The sequence below is a fragment of the Choloepus didactylus genome, chromosome 10, assembly GCF_015220235.1.
Source record: "Choloepus didactylus isolate mChoDid1 chromosome 10, mChoDid1.pri, whole genome shotgun sequence".
NCBI classification, from domain to species: Eukaryota; Metazoa; Chordata; class Mammalia; order Pilosa; family Megalonychidae; genus Choloepus; species Choloepus didactylus.
Window position 1 is genome coordinate 107,866,405 of NC_051316.1, and position 23,322 is coordinate 107,889,726.

At 41.6% G+C, this 23,322-nt stretch overlaps 1 protein-coding gene and 1 pseudogene across 5 annotated transcripts in view; one reads left to right on the plus strand and one right to left on the minus strand.

Moving 5' to 3' along the window:
* Positions 1-808: 808 nt before the first annotated feature.
* On the minus strand, positions 809-1,710 carry LOC119505294 (annotated as a pseudogene).
* Positions 1,711-8,359: 6,649 nt separating this feature from the next.
* Positions 8,360-23,322, plus strand: part of TNC (tenascin C) — a 98,876-nt gene continuing 83,913 nt past the window's right edge. For all 5 annotated transcript variants that reach the window (XM_037797974.1, XM_037797970.1, XM_037797971.1 and 2 more), the window contains exon 1: positions 8,360-8,529. The gene's annotated coding sequence lies outside the window, so the exon portion shown is untranslated. The remainder of the gene's footprint in view (positions 8,530-23,322) is intronic.

Below are 23,322 nucleotides of genomic sequence, written 5' to 3' on the forward strand. Positions count from 1 at the left end.
GCAGTGCATTGATTTAACTTAAAAAATCAGTAGCGTCAAATATATTATTCAGGAATCAAATTTCCCTTTCAAATATATTCAGATTCATATATTTTTAGAGTCATTAAATAATGGTTTTTAAATAATAACAATCAAAATCTTTAGCGAAATAATCCCATATCTGGATTAAATCATGGTAGAACTGATTTTTTTACAGATTCCAATTTATTTATACATCAGTAAAATGTGATACTTGACAATGTCCCCCAGGGAATAAGCTTCCTATGCAAAGGAAGATAGTAATATAGTTACACTTGCTATTAATTAGGTCATTTACGTAGCCACTAATATATAAGATTTTTTTTTCACATTGATGTTTTCGTTTGGACATCGTTATCATCCTAATACTGGAGACTTAGCCATTCCTGAGACAAGGAACCACTTTGTATTAGTGTTTCTCCATTAACAGTGCTTAGTCAGGGTATTATTAAGCACAATGAATTTTTCTTAATGAACGTGGGTGGATTAAGGCAAAAGGACATAACGTAGTCCCCTCAATTATTTATTCTGTCTTTTTAAAAACTGTTGTTGAACCTATATGAACTATAGATCTGTGTGCTGAAAAAATGCAAGTTGTCAATACATGGTATTTTAGGCTTGAGGTTAAAATCTTGGTGCTCACAGCATCTTTCCTTTACCTACCATTAGGCTCATTCCTCAGTGGTACCCACAATGCCGATTTCTAAACGATACCGTTTATTTGCTACGTCTCTTGACTGTATGTAGATTATTTTGCCTTATTAAAAATATTTAAGATTAACGTAATAATCTACTCATTCTTTGAAAGCTCTCCATTGAATAATTTTTCATTTTTACAAACATTTCCTGCATTGCTGCTGCATTTTCCTTCTATTTCCTTCTTCACACCTCTAAGCAGTCCCATCCCTTCAAAAGCTGAAGGATTTTTGAATGAGCCTCCAATTCTATCCCACAGTGTGAAACACTGTCCATAGTTATAATCAAAGACTATGTGGTAGTCTGTATGATAAGCTGAGCCATTAATAACTGGTTTTAAGATTTGGCGGGACATGAAAACCACCATCATGAATGGAAATTGATCAGAAATTGACCAAAATGTATAAACCTAAATAAACTACTTTATGTAAAGGAAAGATAAAAGGGTATATATGGTAAGGTAGACTCTGAAGGAAACCATCCACAGGGTGAAAAGCATGACTTGCAAATGGAGTAGGAATCTTCCAAATATAATGAGGTTTACGTGCGTGCTTATATAAAAGCCTATGATGAAGGCCTCTCTGAATCCAGTAAATCATCATGTCAGTGAAAAAGAGGAAGGATATTACACTAACAACGAGTTGAAACCAAACAAATGCAAACTCTCCTATGTCTCCGTATAATTTACTGTAATCTTTCACCTCTAACAGACACAATGCAACCGTGGGAATACTCATCCATGACAATGCTTGCACAGTATGCTTAATCTCTCAATAAACTTGATTCTCTAAAAACTGTGGATGTTTCATCAATAAATGATCAAAGACAAAAATGATAGCTCAGTGTTGCAAAGAAGAAATAAAGGATATAAGCACCAAGATTTGTTATAATCAGGAGACTGATAGTTTGTTGGAAAGTTTCATCCTCTGCCCATGTAGCTGGATATAAATAAGGTGTAAAAAAGTAATAATCTGCAGCACTGAGTACAAGATCCATCTTAGCACCTAGCAAGGATCTGCCGCCCTTCCAGTTGCTACAGTTTCCAGGCTGCCGCTGCCAGTCCCCTCTCGTGTCTTCTTTCCACCAACTCTGAGAGGTACAGGAGGCAGGGGATTTTATCTCAGGCTCACAGAAGGGGACTCTGCACTTCAGAGAGGGGATATGATTTTCTTAGGGTGATTCAAGCAGAATTAACCCTAGACTGCATGTGCCTATTTTACACCTTTTCTGCCCTTTCTATCAGTCACTCGTTAGTTAGCCAGTCATTTCATGGGAACATTAACCGATTTCCCAGTGCTTTGGGCATATAAGGATAGACAGCACAAGTCTTGTCCTCAAGGAGCTCTCACAGTCCAGCTGGGGAAATGGATTAGTAAATCAATGATAACAATTAAGGACTGTAATCCTAATAATTCACTTCAGGAAGTTCTTATCACTTACTTCCAAAATCTACTATTGGTCAAATGCCATTCTAAAAACTGTGACATGCAGGAATGGTATTAAAAATAATGAGCAAATGACACAGCACAGGCACCAACCGTAAACAGATGCTGGATGTAAATACGTCAGCTGACAAGTAGATGAAAGGGCAGGGTGCCTCCTCTCAAGATGTCCTTGGACTAGTGGGATAAACAAGCAAGAGAAAGTGTGCAACACACTAAAACTGAAAAATGGGAAGCTGGATGAGCATGGAGGAGGGACACCTCTCTGAATGTGTGGATCACAGAAACTTTTTTAGTAGAAGTACCATGAAGTAAATCTTGAAAAGTAAAATTGCAATTTGCCACATGGACAAGGCAGGGATGGGGGGTCATTCTAGCACAGAGAATTCGATGTGCCAGAGCTCAGAAGTCTCTAAATTATTTCTTTAAATTTTTTTCATGTAAGTTTTTGGGTTCTAATTGGGTTAGAAATCACTTATTTAGTAACCAGGACACTGAGAGCCAGAGAAGGGAAAGGATTTGCCTAAAGGCACACAGTCAGCATTTTCCACTTTGCCATGCCGACTAGCCAGTCTACTCATTTATTGACTGTGCAGCTGACTTGCCCAATTCCATCAAGCAAGGAAGCTCTGTCTGTTTTCCCTCTCATTTTGTTGGAACTTTGAGCTTTTTTGTCCTTTGTCCAATAAGAAGTGAGAATAGATGGCGAAGAAGGGCACTGAACAAAAGCCTGCAGACAGAAAGTTGGGGCAAGTCAGCTCTAAACAAATGCCTGAAGTCACATCCAATGAAATGACTTGCCCATTTTGTTGGACTGGAGCTCCTTAATTGCTTTGGGAGAGAGTTCTGGCAATCATAGTGTCACATGGGCCTTTTGAATGGGAGTTAGCACATTAGATGAATCCCGAGAACAAAAGGAGGAGGTTGGCAGCAGTGAGGAAGTGGGTGAGCAGGGATGGGAAGCAGGGGATTCCATGAGGAAGTGGACGCCAGACTTCTCAAAGAATTTCAGCTTCCTCAGGGAGAGCTAGTCCCAGCCAACTTCAGTCATTAGCTGATCTATCTGGGGAAAAAATGTATTACATTTAACAGACCTTCAAGGAAATGAGAATGATCTCACCTGAGGCAAACCCCCACGTTTCCTCTGGCCTCCAAACCACAGCCTCCACCAGCAACTTTTGAATGAGAATTGCAAACAAACAACAACAAAACCAGTCTTTGGCTGGGAACTCATGCAGAAGGTGGTATTTACAAGCATTCATCCGGCCCACTCACATGGGAAAAACAAAGCTTACAGGAGGGAGAAGGATGCAACTGTGAGAGATCAGATGCCAAGATGCATGGCTTCTGCCAAGCAGGATGATAAATGGTTATTAATTCCATAAACATCCTCTGTTGTAATGTCTGCTGTGGCTTGGTTTCTCAGTTCTGACGGTGACAACCATCTGCATGGAAAGCAGCCATTGTGCTGTCAGATAAGTCATTTTCCCATTTTGGGCCCCATTTCCTCAGTGGTGAAATGGGTATGTTAGACATGATAATCCAGTTTCCCCTCTCATGCTCTCTGAGTGAAAAGGAAAGAATTTAATTTAAAGCACAGCATGTCAAAATTTCATTTGTTTCCCCATTACTTCATTCATTCAACAAATATTTACTGAGCTTCTGCAATACCAAAGGCTCCATGCTAAGCACAGATAATGCAGATGTCCCTTGGGAAGCCTAAAATTTAGTAGGAAATACTGGACATACACATACATGATTATATCATGTAGAAGCAATTAGAGTCTATACTGGTTTCAGTTGTGTCCTCCAAAAAGGTAAGTTGATGTCTTAACCTCCGGTACCTATAAAAGTAAACTTATTTGGAAAAATGACCTTTGCAGATGTATTTAAGATGAGGTCATACTGGATTAGTGTGGGCCCTAAATCCAATGTGACTGGTGTCCTTATAACAAGAGGAAAATTTAGGGTTGAGATACACAGGGAGAAGGTAGCATGTGAAGGTGGAGGAAGAAATTGAAGTTATGCTGCCAAGTAAAGCCTGGGACCAACAGAAGCCAGAAGAGGCAAGGAAGAATTCTTCCCTAGAGTTTATGGAGGGAACATGGCCTTTCCAAGGCCGTGATTCAGACTTCTAGGGGCTTAAAGCTATCCAGTTCATAGAAATTTGCTACAGCTGCCCTAGGCAACTAATATGGTGTCCTAGCAGAGTTAGAAAATGATGTAGTTCACAAAAATATTGCTTGTGGAAGAAATCCAGGAAGCTCCATGGTGAGGCCGGATCAGAACTGGTGGTGAATGGATGTGGACAGATGGAGGAGAGGGTTCTAGGCACAGCAGAAGTGAAGGCTCAGAAATTGGAGAGCACAGGATGTGTGAAGACCTATCGGCATGGATGGAGGTCACAAAATGTCCAGGTGTGGAAAACAAGTCCTCATCTGTGCCCCCCACCCCCAATCAAAAATGAAACTGTTGCATGTTCTTTCCATGATGCTACCAAGCAGGAGTATAAATGGTTGTCCCAAGAGGAAGGGACAAAGACCATGGACAAACTGCTCGAGGACCTGGACGCCAACAGAGACACAGTGGTGGACTTCCGTGGGTTCATCATATTAGTGGCTGCACTCATGTCTGCCTTCCACAAGTACTTCGAGTAGGCAGGACCCAGCTGATGCCCTGCAGATGGAAGATTCCTGAAGGAGGTAGAGGCAGGGTCAAGGAGTGGCCCCCTGACTTCCAGAAAGCCCACTGTTGGGCTGAGTCTGCCTCAGTCCTATGAAATGACAAAACAAAAACAGAACACAAGGGCAGCGTAAGAAGTCACACTGCTTTTCAGAGAAAACTCCTTTTACAAGCAGCCTCTTCTAAGGGTACATAAACAAACCAAACAGTCACGTCTCTGTTAATAGGACATACTTCTATGATAGCTGTTGACTTAATTCTTGTCTGTCTGTTCCACTAGCCCATTTCCTGCCTTGAGGGCCAGCCTGGTCTTACTGGGTTTGTTTTTTCCTGTGGTTGGCTAAGCCTCTCATAGTAGGCAGTAATCAGTGATTGTAGAACATGAAGGGTGGGGGGCATGGAGATTCCCAGAGGAAGTCACATTTATCACTCAGTTTTCTAGCATGCTTTCTTGTCTCATTTAAACACTCACACGCACACACACACACACACATGCACACACACCACATTTGTTTAGTCTCATTTGTTTCTTCAATCTCATTGAAGAAATATGATCTCAATGTAGAAATTAGGAAAATTCGGAAAAACACAAAGAAGAAACTAATAAGCATCTGCAATGCCATTACCCAGAGTGCCCCGGTAACATTTTGGTGCAATTTCTTCTTCCCTGAATTCGGTCTTCCTGTTTCTCTTTGAGTTTGTCTTGTCCTTCTGCCACACTTACCTTTCCCACTTGCTAACACTGTCCAAGGGATTGTGCAAGCTACCATCCTCCTTATCTACCTATTATTTCTCTGTAATCTCCCCTGATCTGCCAGGAACCCATACTCCCAACAAACTCTAAAGTCTTCATTTTTATGTATGAAATGTAATTCCAAAATCTAACCTTAACTTCCCCCAACCCAAATTGCCCTTTTTTAAAAATGTCGTTTTATTCTACAATCTTTTCTGCAACTGCCTATTCCCTTCCAGATACATTATCAACCATATTATATAACAAGAACAACAGCAAACTCACAAAACTTGAGCATCTACACTTACCATCTTCCTTTGAGATAAATACTTTAAAGTATCAGTGTGCTTTCATATCTATTTCCTGTTTGTTTTATGTACTCTGATCATCCTACATGATAGGTAGATGATCCCTATTTTGTCCCTATTTTGCAGGTGTAGAAACTCTAAAAGAAGAAATAAAAGGAGCATCTGCTTAGAACCAGAGCCAGGCATTTTCACATATTCCGTACATTTCACCCCTAAAAACATAAGTAATTTTATGTCCATTTTAAAGTTTAGGAAACTAAGGCTCCTACTAGTGAAATACCTTGTGTGGGGCCATAGCTAGGAAGAGGTAGAAATGACATTGAAACCGAGGCCCAAAACAAAGAAAGCCTGTAAGTGAAACAAAAGTTCATGTAACGTGGTTCAGGTCAGGAAGAAAATTAGAAGCTGCACAGACTACAGCCAAAATCACCACAACCAGCCAAATGCTTTCTTCAAGGAAATATTTGGAATGCTGCAACAGAAAGCAAGCTCAGTGAGCGTAGGGCACAGGTAGCACCTAAACAGAGGAAACATTTAAATTTATTTGGCAAAACTCAAAAATGCACAGAGATTTTGAAAATATGTTAATTATATATTATATGTAAAATATGGTTTATAGTCCATATAACATGTATTACATACTAGTGTAATATTTTACACCCTAACCCAGAACATAAACTCGGTAGACTTTGGCAAACCAAGAGGCATGGAAGCCTTCACTACTGGTGGAAAGACACAGCCTCGTGCAACTACGATAAGCTTTGGCTAAAACACAGAATTAAAAACTTCTAAAACAACCAACACTGGAATCAGCCAAAATGGTTCAAGAGTTCAGATGAGCTGTTTTATGACATGACTATTTAAGGGCTTTCTTGCCGAGAGGGTCACTTAAGCAAAGAATCCTACAAGGAAGGAGCCAGAGCAACTGTGGGGATGATCTAATCTCCTCCCTCCTTTTTTAGATGGGGAAACAGGTCCACAGCAATAAAATAATACCTATGGGGATGATATCCTTCAGTACTGAAAAGAGGTGGATAATTAAAACCTCTATTATCAGTAGTTAAAAAGCAAAGCTCTCCTAATTACTCACTGTGCAAACATATATTATCCATACTCAGATATGGAGGTGATTTCTATTCAAATGCTGTTACAATGTAATGGGGCCTAAAACATTTAAATATCATCTTACTACTTGTCGGGACAGAATGTGTAAGAGAAAAAACTATGGAGTCCAGCGTTGTCACCTAAACACTTTCTAGTTGCGTTACCTTAGTAAAGTTATGTTACTTCTCTGAACCTCAGTTTCTTCATCTGTAAAAAGGGGACATTCACACCTATCTCACATGGTGATTGTGAGGATGTAATGAAATGAGGTTCATAAAGTACCTTGTACAGCAGCTTAATAAAGAAGAGCTCAATGGTAGCTCCAGGCTACAGAGTACTCTCATTTTCTCCACTATCACGAACCTTCTATGTGCTGAGACAAGCCCAGAAGTCCCTCAAGCGTGGGTGCCGTGCCCTCCCTTCTTTCCCCACTCCCTCAAATGCCAGTGTGCCCTGCGGAGACTCAATGCATGCTAACCAGCAAACGAATACATGACTCAGAGCTTGGAACCAATCCACAGCAGGCTGGAGAGCAAAGGCTTGGCTTATGTGTCAAAGATTAAGTTGTTACCTTTTTTTTCTCTCCTTTAAAGGAAAGGCTCTATGGTGAACCCCTTTCAGCACTAAGAGCAAGACACTCCCCAAGAGATCCAGCTTAGAAGACAGCCCCAAGCACAGGGTATGGACCACGTCAAAAAGCCACCCCCTGTAGGGCACTGGAGCTCTGACAATGACACCTCATGGCAGCTGGGCATGGCTGGCTCCCACATACGTAAACCAGGACCCTTCTGTGTGCTCCGGGCACCATCCCCACCTGGGGATAATCCTGGGTGACCTCTCTGATGTCCCAGAGAACCCCAAAGCCCCAGGCTTTTGAAGGTCTTTATCTCCTCTTTCCAGGAACTCAACTCTACCCTTTTGCTTTCTCTGAGGTGCAACTGGACAACTGCTGCCCAGAGCCCAGGCTGGGTTACATTTCCAGCCTGCCCGAGTAGCAGAGCTCTCAAGCTGCTGATTCTGCCCCCTCTCTCTCCCTCTGCTTCTGTCCCAGAATTACAAAACCCTTCAGGGGAGCAAAGCAAAGATCACAGTTCACAAACAGCTATTCTGTGTCAGGGCCAGGAGGCGGGGGAAGCGGGAATTCCTACTTTCGCCATAAATTGTATGCAAATGGGTTCCTTTCCTGGCAGAGAGCAAGGAGTGAGTGGGTCTTTCATGAGCTAACCTTGTTCCGCTGGGAGGGCTGTTCCTTTAATTCACCAACTGAAAAAGTGGAAAAGGATGTCTGGAGGCGAGGCGTCCCGTTACAGAGGAGGGAGCTGCTATATAAGCCAGCCAAAGCTGGCTGCACTGGCCACAGACTGCCGACTGTCACACGCCTCTCTCCGGCACGGACACACACGCTCGCCTCTTGCACAAAGAGGGCTCAGCGTGGTGTGGCCCTGGGGGGAGCAGCGCATGTGGGAGCCTTCTGCTGCTCAGTTCTAGGTACTTACTCCATGGAGCTGGAACCCTCAAGGATCTAGGGCTTTCCCCCTCCGGAAAGGTAAGTCTGTTGCAACCCCATCCCCAAAGATCATTATGATATACCGTTTGCATTCCTGGTATCAAATGGATTGTAGCTTATAATTTTAGAAGTTTCGTTTACCTCCTGCTGCTGGAAAAATGGGGTAAATGATTGATGGGATTCAGGATTCAGTGCACCTTGTTAGACTCTTTTCTACTTGCTCCACTTCAGTCTTACATGTATATATTTTTTTAAGTTCTATGAATAGTCACACTTGGAAGGTACTTTTTGTAAAGTTTTTATCTCTTCATTCTTCAGAGGAAGAGTAAGAATTTTCTCTTATCTCCATGCCTGGCTGATTCACCTGTGGGTTTTTTTGATGGAGGATTAGGGAAGTCGAGTCTGAAAGTGGAGTTTGCTCACAGCTTTCCTCTGGGGTGAGGTGGTAGGAGACTGATAGAGGATTATAGAGAGAATAACAAAAGTCTCCATCTATCAGTCCTTACCTTACTGTTTACAAAGTTTTGTATCCATCCCCTCTTTGGAACCTCCTGACATCCACGCTCTGCTCAGACATGGAAAGGGACAAGGGTTGGGGGATGATGGAGAGAAGGTGACTCTTAGCATTACTTGATACCAGCTTCAGTTTTTAAAGGTAGGGGGGCTTCCCGATGCTTCCTGATTCACTGACCCTCAGGCTGGGTGCACATGTGGGTTTGGGGAGCTTAGAACCAGCAGCACCCTCTATCTCTCTTGAATCACCACCCCTTCCTCAACTCTAATCACAGAAACCCTGAGGGACAACTTCCCTCAGAGATGGGAAACTCCACATCCGGAAGGTGGACTTTGGAAAGAGCCCGGGGCTCCTCTCTCCCTTCAGTGTTGTAAGGGGACTGAGCTCAGCTTTGAAGCTGTGGGAAACCATGCCCTGCCCCCACTTTCTGTGCATGTGACCCTGAGAATATTACTTTACCCTCTCTGAGCCTCAGTTTCCACTTCTCTAAAATGGGGACAATAACGGTCATTAAAAGGAGAAGATGAGGTGTACAGAGACCAGCAGAGCGTTCAGTAACTGAGAGGTTGGATAATCGTTGTCATTGCCTAAGCCTGCTATGACCCTGGAGGGTGAAAGAGGCACGTGGTCCATCGGGGATTGTTTCTGGTGTGTCCCTCGTTCTGCCTCCGTCTTCTTATCTCACGCTGTCTGAAGGGGCCTCACTAGGCTGGCAGGGTGGAGACTTGGCTGTATTTCACAAGCAGGAGCTTGTGTTGGCACAGGCTGGGAGAAAGGGGAGAGCCCAGGGCTGGATGTAAATGTCAGGTTCTGATTCATGAACACCATGAGGTTTTGAGTTTGGGCATTCGCAGATGCCAAAGCTGTTGACTATAAAAGTATGATGTTGCCAGGGGCTCTTTGGGGTTGCTTTTTGTCTGGAGGGAGAGACGGACAAAGACCCCCACATGAAGGAGAAAGACTGCCTCTTTTTCATGTTTTTGTGAACTTTTCCACCTATTTTATGGAGCTTCACCATATGTACTTTAGAAATGAAAACTGCTGCCCACCCATGCCAGTTTCCCCATTGTCCTGCATGTGGCAAGACTGGCTCAGGCTCAGAGAGAGGTTTGTTCAGGTGATTGGAAGTTTGCTGGCATCATACGCATCCGAGTCCTTTGCAGAAGATGCCAGCTGTGTTCTCTGGCCCCACTCATTTCAGTGAGGTGATGGCATTTGGGGGATGAAACGGTGCCCATTAGGAATATTCTCTGGTTTGCTCTAACAGTGTGAATTGGATAAGGATTGAAAGAAAATGTGTTGCTTAGCTCTATAGTTGTTAAGGACTTTTTTTCCATCTCTGCTTTGTTTTAAAAACCTAGGCTTTCCTATCTCATCTCCCACTAACAGCCCCCTTACCTGGAAGTTACTAACCTTCCAGCCCTCAGCTTTGTCTTCCATTCAAAGAGGATGACAATCTATATCTCATTGGGCTCTTGTAAAATTCAAATGGCACAGTATATGGCAAAACCTTGTTGCACTACCTGGCACATAGTAAAGGCTTAATAAAGGGAGGCTTTTCTTGGTTTTCCTGCTTATCAATTCATAAGGACTAGTCCAAGATTAATTTTCTAAGAAAATGGCTTTCAAACTTATTTTTAGCAATAAAACTAGTCATTAAAAGAAATTTTGGACAAATCCTCAAATATACAAAACAGCTAAATGTAGGGCTGCTTTGCTTTGGGGACCCAAAACTTGCCCTATTGCTCTCAGCCCTGAGAGACATTTCCAGAGAAACCTGGACAACACAAAACAGTTTAAAATCATAAAGTCAGAAGGAGTGCATTCAGGTTGCAGTTCCACAATTTGACAAAGATTTTTTCCCCTCCAGGTCCCCATCTGTAAAGGGAGTGAGAGAAATTCCCCAAATAATACGGAAGACATGGAATGCACATGGAAAGTTTAAAGCAATGACGTGTGATCATTCCTCTGGATAAACAAAATTTTAATTACAAAAATAGCCAAAGCGTATGGATAACCCATTCTCTATTCTGTAGGTCCTTTGCCTGCATCATATCACTAAATGCCAGCCTGTCTCTGAGGAATGGGCTAGACCAATTTGATGGAGAGATATCAAGTAATTTTCCCAGAGCCAGAACTCAAAGCCATGGAGCCAGATCCCAGACACACAATCACCAAATCAGACATATTTTGCCGTATTCCCTCTGATTGCTTCTGCTCCTTGGACTTCCTTTTTGACTAAATCTGCCCCTCTAGCGAGACTGTGGCCACCCATAAATGCAGCAGTAGCCTGATCATATAACCAGAAAGGAATTTAGAGAGGGAATTCAACTTGACAGAATTAAAAACATATCCCCCTTAATTCTACCCTTTCTAATTCGTACAATGAATGAAGAATGCCTATTCCCCCCTCTTGCTGGATTTCTGTAGACGTACAGCCATTTTTTTCTTACAGAAATAAAATATCTAGTTGGCCTAGAGCACAAGCCCATCACACTTCAGTTTGAAAGTACAAAGTAGATCACAAACAGTTTGCTCTAAATTTGCAACCTATTGTGATTATAAAACACACATGCACATGCAACAGTTTTAAGGGCTGCCTAGGTATCAAATATGGTATAGGGGGCTTTGCCTGTGGTTTATCATCTAATTCTCTCTTTAACACTGCAAGTTGTGAACAGCGATCTCCATTCATGGACAGAGAAATTGAGACCAAGGATGTTAAGTGACTTTTTTGAGGTCTTTCCGGAAGTGAGGGTCAGAGTTGGCTTTGAACCTAAACTTTCCGATGAAAACCCTACTACTCCTTCCACTACACTGTACACTGCATTGCCTCCTGAAGCCTGGCTGGGCTGACCTCGTGTAGAATCTCAAACCCTGGGTGGTGTCAAGGACACTGGCCAAGATGGCAGAGAGTTCTCCGACTGGCAATGGTGTCTATTGATTTTACAGAATAGACCGGCATGTATCACTTTTCATGGTGTTCAGAAAAGGGAGCTCATGGGAGTGCAATTCTCCACCTGGAGCAGAAACGTTCAAATTTCAGTCTCTGGAGATAGAAGAATGAAAAAGCAGTGGCAGTCAGGTCATTCCTAGTGATTTTAATCCCAGAAAAGTAAGCCCACATGTTGATGTGCCCTAAAGGGTATTCTTGAAGCTCTCATTGAGAAAGGAAGACTGCACCTGTACCCTCTCTCAGAGCCTGAGAGCACAGAGAATTTACAGCTGGCTTTAGAAGGGGCTGATTGAGAGATAAAATAAAACCAATATTCTCCAGCTTTGGGGCAGTGAATCCCAGGAAAAATGGGAAATGGTTGTAGGCACTGAGCCAAAATTGCAGCTGAAGCCTCAGAGAGGAGGGTAATGGTTCAGTCACCTCTTGTTTTGAAAAGGTCTCAGGGAATCCCCTGGAATCTAATCCTAGGCCAGTGTGAACACTGTCAACATGTGGGAAACATTAGACGAAGGCTTCTTTCCAAGGAGGAAACCCCCCTCAAAGTGTGGCGAAACTAACCTCCCACAAGTTCCAGGGATAGTTCTATCCAACCCAAAAGACAACAGGAGCACTTACCTACCACAAAGGGGCTGTACACTCCTTGTGACTATAGAGGAAAAAAGTCTGTGTGCCGACTTGATTCTAAACCCTGTGACCAGACTTTTTTCAGTTACGCCCTTGAACCTAGAGTATTTTTTTCCTCTTTCCTTCCCCCTTGTCTCCTATTTCTGGCCTGTCCTTCACTTTAGCAACAACCTGGTGACCAAACTGTCATTGTTCCCTCTGACCCTTCATTATGGAATTTTTAAAAATGCCCAAGCTGAAGAGCTCATGAATGGAAAACCCATTCCATGTGTATTTTTAGTCCATTTATGAGGGGAACTTCATGCCAAGTTGTCTCACAGTTTTGAAATTTCCTTAATTTTGAGTTCACAGATCCTTAATTAGCAGCCATGGTAACTCAAATGGCTTTGGTTAGCCCTTTAACCCTCCTCAAATCCCATGCCAAGAGCTAGAGATGTTTCATAGGCTCTGAAAGTAGACAGCCTTGCCTCAGAAATGACAACTGGTCACCTGTTACCCTAGAGGAGGTAGGTAACTTGGCTGCTAGTAACTTGCATATGAACATGTCTAAAAAGTTTTTCTTGGAGGGGTCTAGGGTATGAGCATAATGGCTCACATTTACTTGCTCCTCTACAGTACATTAAGCCATTTAACCGTCAACCATTGTTTCCAATAAATATAATTGTCCCCACTTCACATGTAGGGAACCTGAGGCTGAAAATGTTTAAGTAGCTTACCCAACAACAGGCAGATAATGACTGATGGAGCTTGAGTCCTGAGAAAGTGGTTATAATATTAGGGTAAACAAGTCATACTTAACACCATAATTCTATTTATCTTCTAACAAGAGAGAATCAGACACAGCAAAGCTAAGAATCAATCAAAAGCTTGTCTTTCAGACCCTGATTTTCTCTTCAGCAGGGCAGCTGTTTTTACTGTCTCCAACTTGCTCCTTCAGATTTCACCTCCCACATAAACTGTATTTGTACTGGTGTACAATTGCTAGTGTAATATGTCTCCTCTACTAATCTATAAGCTTCATGGGGGCAATGTCTGATCCCCACTGCATCCCTTCACCAGCCTGAGACTTGGAGCATAGACACAAGTGAGCATGTGCTGCCTGAGTGACACCTCAGGCTGGATTACACCCTTCACCTCCAGGCGTCCATAGATCGCTGTGCTTCCCCTACTGACCTCCCTGTATCCTCACTGTCCCAAGAATTGCCTTCCCACCCCACTAGACTGCATGTCAGTGAAGGCAAGGACGTCAGAGAGGGAGGGCAGGAGCTACATCGGCTGTGCCCACGCTTTCCCCATAGCCCACAACCCTGCTGGTAGGTGCCTGACCCTCAGTTATTCTCGTTGGGGAACCGCTCCTCTTTCCCAAAGGAAATGGATCAATAACACAACACCGCTTCGCTTTTGAACAGTGTTCTATGGTTTATGACGTACTTTTATCAACTTATAAAACTATAAAATAACTTTATTGTGCATCACCCTCAGATTCTTGTGGTAATTAGACAGTATTTTACATATGCATAACCTGAGGTATAGAAAGGTTAAGTCACTTAGGAGGGAGAAAGTGGTGTTGTTGGGGTTCCTCCCCATGCTGAACTCCCAGGATTGGGTTCTTCCACTGAACCCCATGGGACACGGGGATTATACCATTTTCCAGATGAGGAGAGAGGTAGAAACAGCAGAGTTTCAAGCAGACTACCTGCCAGAGGAGTGTTTCCATTCTAAGAATGTAGTTGGGTAAAGAGGGCAATGCTTAACACAAAAGAATGAATTGCCAGTGGGGGACTTTAGGCAAAGGGCTATTTTCAGGAGAAGAAGAGCTCAAATTTCATCCCCCAGAGATGTGTTTAGGAGTAAAATCAGACTGGTAGGTAGACAAAAAGGATGGCCAAGACTTCACACTGAGTGCAAGTCACTATATTTTTGTTCAAAGCTCTAAACCTACAGAAGTGGTGTGGGAAAGCTCTGGCTAAACACAGGGCACATGTAAAAATCTAGGGAACTTTGCTACACGTGCAATACAATATGAACACATGTAACCTCCCCTGCAAAATCAACTTGCCATAGTCAGAACTAGAGAGCCCAGAGTTCCATGGGCCAGAGACCCTTAGGAAAACTGCATCCAGTATAGGCACCAAGATACAAAAGGATAACAATAATTTTTAAAAGGACATGAGTGTGTCCAGAGGAGGAAGCTGTGACTTTCCACCCAGGGAACAGACAGTAGGGAGATGGGAGGTGAAGGGATGTTAGGCAAATACTTAAGCAGCTTTAATATAACTGAGGGAGGCCCACCTGCAGGGAGCTCTGAAGGCCAGAAACAGGCCCAGTGTGAGGCAGATGCACCGTTAGTGCTGCCTGCAAGGGAAGTGGCCCTGTCCCTGGGCCCTGGGAGGGTCACATAGAGGAAGCCTGATGCAGAGATGTCACAAAAAGCACTGTAACTGGTAGGTAGATTGTTAAAAGTGAAAATCTCCCTAGAACACATAGAATGTTGAAATTAAAAAAACCCATGGGCAGCCTGTAAGCCTGAAGACTGGATTTGAAAAGACTCCTCGGAGGTGATTGGGGCTGCCTTGGGGATTTGAGGAAGCCAAACACGGTGTGCTACTCGAATTTATTTCAACTAAAGTCCCTCCAATTTTATCAGGTTTTGTACACTGGGCTGCCTTATGCAATTGCATTTGATGAAAGGATTCTACAGCAAAAAATGTTTTTGTAAATCACTGACCTACTTTAACTCCCCTCATTTTAAAGATGGTGAAACTGAGACATGGAGAAGAGAAGGATCTTCTAAGATCTCATGCCAGTTGGCAACAGGGTCAGGGATAAATCCTAGGTCTCTGACTCCTGCTCTTGGAAGACAGGGACAATCTAAAATACTTCAGAATTAATACTTTCTTTTAAAAAAGAAAAGTGAACCCTGTTTTATTTTCTGAACAGCCTTAGCTTATGTGGACTGAACCATAACAAATTACCACAAAACTGAGCATAAAACCAGACACATTTATTATCTCATAGTTTCTGTGGATCAGAAATCTGAGCACAGCTTAGTTGGAATTTCTGCTTCATGGTCTCTCATGAGGCTGCAATCACAGTGTTAGCCTGGACTGCAGTCTCATCTGAAGGCTTGACTAAGGAAGGGTTCACTTCCGATCACACTTCCATAGTCGTTGGCTGGGTTCAATTCCTCAGTGGCTGTTGTCCTGAAGGCCTCAGCTCCTTGCTGGCTGTTAGCCAGAGGCCGCACTCAGTTCCTTGCCACATGACTGCTTGCTTCGGCAAGGAACCAAAGACAATGAGAAAGAGAAAGAGAGTTGGCAAGTAAGATGGATACCACAATCTTGGGTAGCCTAATTATGGAAGGGACATCTTGTCACATCTGTCATATTCTATTGGCTAGAATTAAGGCACTAGACCAGCTCACATTCAAGGGGAGGGTTTTACACAAGGGTGTGAATCGCATGAGTTGGTACCATTGGTGACCATCTTAGTGTCTGCCTGCCACAGCCTCCAACCCTGCAGTGTCACCAATTCTTGGCAACCTCTTATCCATGGTACATTCACCCAACCCAGCTACACGTCTAGTTGATGAATGATCAATAATTATGGTAGCCACTAAGGTGGACTGTGTCTTATTTAAACTTTCCAACCTGTTATAAGATGGAGCCAGGTGTTTGACATTGAATATTCCACATGACAGTCTTCCAAGACAATGACCTCAGATGCATTTCATTCAAAAATAAAACATTCAAAGTGACCAAAACTGAAATTCATCCGTTGTTCCTCTCCCAACCTATTCCTCAATTAGCAGATATAATGAAGACTAAAATCTAGGAGTAATTCCAGACTCCTTTTTCCTCACTAACACCCATGCAGCAAATCCTGTGGACTCCACTGCTTTGACAAATCAGTCGTTGCCTCCCCACCTACTGTACTGTGTCATCACCCTGGTTTAGGCCTTGGCATCTCACACATGGACTACAACAGCTTCCCCTTAGTTGCCAACCCACCAATCTCCCTCTTCAATCCATCCCTCACTATGAGAACACTGAGGTCAACATTCCTAGACTTTAAGCCTTCCAAATGGTACTCTTCTGCCCCTAGGAAAAATCCATATCCCCATCCTGGCATTCAAGACTTTCCATGAGCTGGCTCCCTCTCTCCAAATAGACCCTGTGCCACTGTGAGTCATGCTCTCCACACCAACTATCTCATGCTTTTTGTGCTTTTGCACATGCTGTTCCCTTTTGCCTGGAATGTCCTACCCTATTTTTGACTAGTCATAGTCTTTCAAAATTCAGTTCAGGTACTACCTCCTCCAGGTATATTAGGTGCCCCTTAACTATCATCACATTCCACTCAGTTTTTTCTCTAGTGTCACCCTTATCATTCTGGAATCACCTGTTTCCTCATAGGTGTACTCCTTCTGAGAGTGACATTCTTGAAAGGAGAATGGGTATCTGATTTATCAGGACTTGAAACCAAGAAAAACCAGAATAAAATTAATCTTCAACAACTGACAAGAGTCCTTTCTCTGTTTCCAGATTTGGACAACTCCTTCTTTACCAGAGTTTATTCAGAAAGCCCAACCCTTGAAGTTGTTTTCATGCTTCACCCTCTAGGCTCATAACTTTGCAGAGTGATGTCATAACACATGACAGGAGGAAGCCAGCCAAGCCCTGGGATGGGAAACCGTCTCAGGACACAGGCTTCAAGGAATGTCCTTGCTTCAGAGGTGGCCCCCAAGATCAAAGCAAGCTCTGTTTAGGATTTTGAGAAACCAGTACCAAGGACAGAGGAAGTCCAGCCATGGATCTGAGGCTGAGTCACACGAGATAGCCGAAAATCTGGAGGTTATAACAAGGGATCAGTCATCTGTTAGTGGGAGGAAGGAAAGGGCTCAAGGAAGGGATGAAAAGAAAGCACTCTTTATTTTAGGACATGGAGAAGTTTGCAGCCCAGGGAAAGAACTGAATAATAGTTAATAGTTACCATACTTCGTTACAGCTCTCCACTTTTGTGACAGTGATTGTGAAAACCTTGTGGCTCACACTCCCTTTATCCAGTATATGGGCAGATGAATGGGAAAATGGGAACAAAAATTAAATAAATGGGGTGGATGGAGTAGATGGAAAGATTTAGGTGTTCTTTTTTGCTTTTATTTTTATTTTGGAATAAGGAAAATTTTCAAAAATTGATTCTGGTGATGAATGCACAAATGTATGATGGTGCTATGAATAATTGTACACTGTGGATGACTGTAGGGTGTGTGACTATATCTCAAACTGTCTTAAAAAAAAGTAAATGAACAATGGAGGGAAGGAAGGGAATAGGATATTTTGAATGATTTTTTTATTTTAATCTTTATTTTATTTTTTGGAGTAATGAAAATGCTCAGATTGTGGTGATGAATGCACAACTATATGACGATACTGTGAATGACTGATTGTACACTTTGAATGATTGTAGGCTATGTGATCATCTCAATAAAATTGCATTTAAAAACAATAGTGTGGCTTTGGCTACAGAAAGTTCTGTGTTCAAGAGATGCTTGCTTGCTGTGTGATCTTGGCTTAGTTACTTAACAACTGTAAGCCTCCTTTTCCTCATCTGTATTAAAAACAAAATAATAGTGCATGCTTTATAAGTTTATTTTGATGATCAAATGACATAATGCAATTAAGGAACTTAGCACAGAACCTGGAATTCAATAAAATTGTTTTATTGTCATTGTTATTGTTGTCACCTGTTGCTAAAATCTGTTCTTGGTAATAAGACCCCACCAGAGAAGTGATTTTAAAAATGTCCTGTGAAACAGTATTTTCATGAGATGCACCTGAAAAAGTGTTCTAGGACCAGCTGAGTTTGGGGAACACTTGAGACTGTGTCCTCCTCTTGGAAATTCATAGCTCCTACAATCCATTCAACACATAGTCCTAAGGGCTGGAAATACAATAGAAAACACGATAGGCAAGGTTCTTTCACCCATGGTGTTTGCACTCTAGTGGGGAAGGCAGACAGTGAAAATGAGCCAAATAAATTTATACTACACTTTCAGGTAGTAGTATTTGCTAAGACTAAATATAAAGCAGGGTAAGGAAACAGACAACTGGAGCTGAGATAGTGGTGCTCTTTTAGATAAGGTGGGACATGGAGATGATGTATGAGTACTGACCTCATGGAATGAGAGCATGAGCTCTGTAGGAGATCAGATTTTTTTCTGAGTGTGATTAGAAGCCAATAGAAGGTTTTGGACCAGAGAGTGCACAATCTGAGAAATCCTGCAGCAGTTGATCAGTTCAATTGTGTTTAACCCAGTATCCTCAAATTCATTTGACTATAAGTAATCTTTTCCACTTACTATTGTCCATGGCTAACAACAATTTGGACACAGTCTTGGAAATTCTGCACTGGAACACAAGGCTTTGCAGATTTTAAAGGGACTGTGAATTTGTTCTCACTTATCTAGAACTACAGTAAAAAGCCAGACAACTGCTTGAGCCAAAGCAGGCATGCCCAGAGCAGAAAAACCTAGCTCTAGAGGTAAGGAGAAGTAGGATGTCAACCTAATTAGCAATTCTTTTTGCCTAAGATCATCAATGAGCCCAGCCAGGTCTCAGCAAACTATAGAATCTCATCTCAGGCCAAAGGAAATTTGCCAACATCTGCCCAGAAGCTAATAAGCTTTTGCAAACAGTGCACATTGGCTTAAGCTTTCTCCAAAGGGGAAGTGTATAAAACTTGAGATCCAGCCAGAGGCTCTGAGAGAAAGACAAAGGTCAAATATTGCAGTACTTACATGTAGACAGCTACCAGAGAGCTGATGAAGATCTGGGAAATGGAAAGTGAAGGTATCCACTAGGATCTGATGTCTCTCTTTATTGGGCAGTGCTAATTTAAGTTTACACCTTATATGAACCCCAGGAAGTCGCTTTAGGAATCATCCCAGTGTAGTAATTGAAATTACTCATTCTGAAATCACAAATCAGGTTCTAAAAGCTGACTCTGCCTCTAAAGGCAGTTGCTAAACCCCCCTGAGTCTTAATTTCCAACTAGGCATTATAATACCTCTCTCACCAGGCTGTCATGATAAATGACAGAATAAATAACATGTATAAAAAAGCATTTAGCTTAAGGCTTGACACAATATAGGTATATAGCATGCACTCAACAAAATCTTACTTTCCTTTCTGTCCAGTTCAATCTGTATTTGGTTTTGTAATAATAGCTGTCAATTACCAAGTAACTAACTACTGTATTCCACCAGGGCTCAGAAAACTATGAAGCCTGTTTTTGTAGATAAAGTTTTATTGGATCACATCCATGCCCACTTGCTTACTTATTGCCCATGGCCACTTTTGCTTCAATGGAAGAGTTGAGTAGTTGTGATAGAGACCGTCTGCCCCACAAAGCCTAAAACATTTACTATCTGAACTTTAAAGAAAAACTTGCTGACCCCTGGCAGTGAGCTAAATTTATATACTTAATCTCTAATCTTCACCATGACCTAGCAAGGTGGATATTATACTTATAAATATAAAGGGGTTGAGGTAGAAAAAATGGTTCATCTAGGTTCAATAACTAGTAAGCCCCACACTAAATAATGTCAAACTCTATCTGAAGGAAGCTTAGAAGAATGATAAAAGAAGTATTCATGTGTATGTTTCATCCTCTATTTGCCAGTGCATACCTCTGACTTTGATCTCTAACTTTGGCTGAATTTCTAGAGTTTCCTGCCATATGCCAAGAGAAATGATCCTGCCTAGAAGGGATCCCCCCTTCTTTTTATTATTTATTTATTTGTGTTTGTTCATATAAATCTATGCTTCCAGAAATGAAAGCCATACTTTCCAGATCATCTTAAATGCCCTTGACTGATTTTATGGAAGTCATACTATTTTAGATAACATATAGAATGGGACCCAATGTTCCAGAAAGGATAGATTTTTTAAGTTCCCCTGTCTATACTTCTCACTTTGCCGCCTTCTCACTTACTAACCTTCCAAGGAGAGCAACTTGTCCCTGAGGGCTTCAAAAATTTCCCTGGGACATAAAGATATTATAGCACATTTGGTTTCATGCTTTCTCTCAAGTTCAAAACTGAAAATACAATAGTCCTATGAAACTCAATTCCTTAACAACACCCTCTCAAGTTGTTCCATTTTAAGAATCTATCAACTGTATTTGCATGAATGATGTTGCGTTGTCCTTGAATATTTATTGCATAAATATTACTTCTTAGAACTGAGCAATGTATCTTGCTTCAAAAGATAACTTGTTGTCTCAGAAAGAGCATAGAGTTTGGAATGATAAGCTTGGGTTCTTAATTCTGATTTGGATATTTACTGACTGGGCAATTTATTTAACCTTCTCGGGGCTTGATTCTCTTACCAGTAAAATAGGAACAATACTTCATAATGTATAATGTTGGCATCACAATTAAATGGCACCTATAGAATAGTGTGAAATTATTGTCTTGCTCTTAGTTTAAATTCCTTGAGAGCCTCATTCCTGTAACTCCACATTTACCATAGATGAGCCATAGTTAGGAATGCCTCATATATAAGAAAAGGAGAAAGGGTCAAGGATTTGTTCTATATCAGCACTTTCCCCTGATGTGTGCCACCAAACTCAGTCCTGTGATACACTTTAAACACACAAAATAATCATGTAAGTTTGGGAAACACTCTATAAAATCTTCCCTTCTTAGAGATTCCCAATAAACACAAACATATTAAAGATCCTGGAAAATCCCAAAGGAAAGAAAGCTGTGTAACTTGTTTGATTTAAAATAGCATTTGGTCTAAAAGAGCATTTTCCAAAGATGTTTAATTGGGAAATCTTTTTCCCATGCATTAATAAATATCAACATGTTATGGATTATTATATTTTAAAAAGTGCTGCTTGAAGTTATACAGCTAAATTGAACCCAAGCCAGGGGCCAGAAATATCTCTATATTTCAGATTTGTGGGCAGTTTCTCCTGCTCACTCTGTAAGTCATAAAGATATTTCATTGCCAATTATTATTTTGGACCCTGACCATTGGTATCCTTTTGAAGTTCCGTTCCTTTAACTTACTCATGCAAACTACCCTTCGACATCATTAAAGGGTGGCAGCAAAGCCTGGGGTCTCTGACTCATGAGTCAGGCAGATTGAATTTAATTCCTGCTCCCCCTGTCCAGCTGTGACCTTGAGCTGTATGAGCCTCAGTTTTCTCTCTATAAACTGAGCTACTTCAAAGGTCTTGGAGATAATTCAATGAGATAATGCATGTAAGGCACATAAGGCAATGCCAAGCACAGATGTGTTCAGTCAATGTTATTTATTAGTGTAGCATTTAAATAGCCCCATTTTGAGAATGAGAAAGTAGACAGTGAAAGTATGCTTGTCTTACCTGGTATCACACACATGAATTACTGGAATAGACTGCGAATCTAGTTTTCTGCTTCTAGTCTCAGAGGCATATTTTCATTCCAGCAGACCTCTTCTACCAAAATGTATCCGATTTGATTGAACTTGATTCGTACAAACTTTTAAAATTGTCAGTGACTCCGTCTGGCACTATCTGCATGGTCCTCAGTCAAGCAGAATTCCATTCATTTGAATATCAAAATTAACAACACATTTCAGTTGGAAAAGAGTTCCAAACCTATCTAGACCTGCTATGCCAAATATTTGGTACACATATCAACACTACTCCACACGTGTACCCATGGAAGATGTTGTTAATCCATCACAGCACTCCTTCCCCTTGAGTCCAAACATGGCCTTAGACTCTTTCTCAGAGCAGCTCCAGGTAGCCAAACCAGCTAATTGAAATTGATGCATAAGCTGAAATGTAATTGCCATCCCAAAACATTCCAACCTCTTATCCAATGTTTGAACATTACTACCTCTTGTTGAACATGTCCAATGTCCTGAAGCTCCCTAATAGGGTGGATAAGAAACAAAAGGAGAGAAAAACAAAATGGGTACTAACATTTGGGTAGCAGTTATTATTAATATGCCAGGCACAGATAACTCCATTATTTCATTCACTCTCTCTAACAACATTTTATGGTTGAAGAAGACGTGGTCCAGAAAAGTTATAGAAATTTGTCCCAAGGCTCCCCAGGAGAAAAGTGGAATTTGAGCTTGGGTTTAAAGACTCACAAGGCTGTGTTATTCTCTGTCCCATTATAGTGCCTCCTCAAGAGTTTTCAAAGCCTTTCAAGGCTAAATCTCTGACATTGAGTGGATGATAACAGTTTTCACAGAGGCTACCATGTCACAGAGCCCTTTCAGAAGTTCTCTTATTTGGGATTGAGTTGTCAGCCAGCCTGTAACCTACTATTCCCCAGAAATCTTTTATTTCTTGACCTTGGATCAAGAACTCAAGAACCTATTTTCTGATACTTGTGAAACAGCCAACTAGATTTCTTAAAATTCTGGGTGAAGAACAAAGTAGAAGGGGTCATTTGTCCATTGGGAAATGGATTCAAATCTATTTTTGAAACAATTTTCCAGAATTTTACAGAAATATATATTGTTTCCATTTGCTCAGCCCAATTTTTTATTTTCTGTTCAGTCTAAGGAAGAATTAGAAGCAAGAAAGCAAGTTCTCTGCAAAAATTTTATTTCAAAAATTGAAACCAGATCACACCTGGGCAGTTTGTGGTCTAAATGTATCAATGGACCTAGTCATATTTCATCTGAGCTTTTCTTAGGTATACTAAACCACAAATGTGAATCTCATC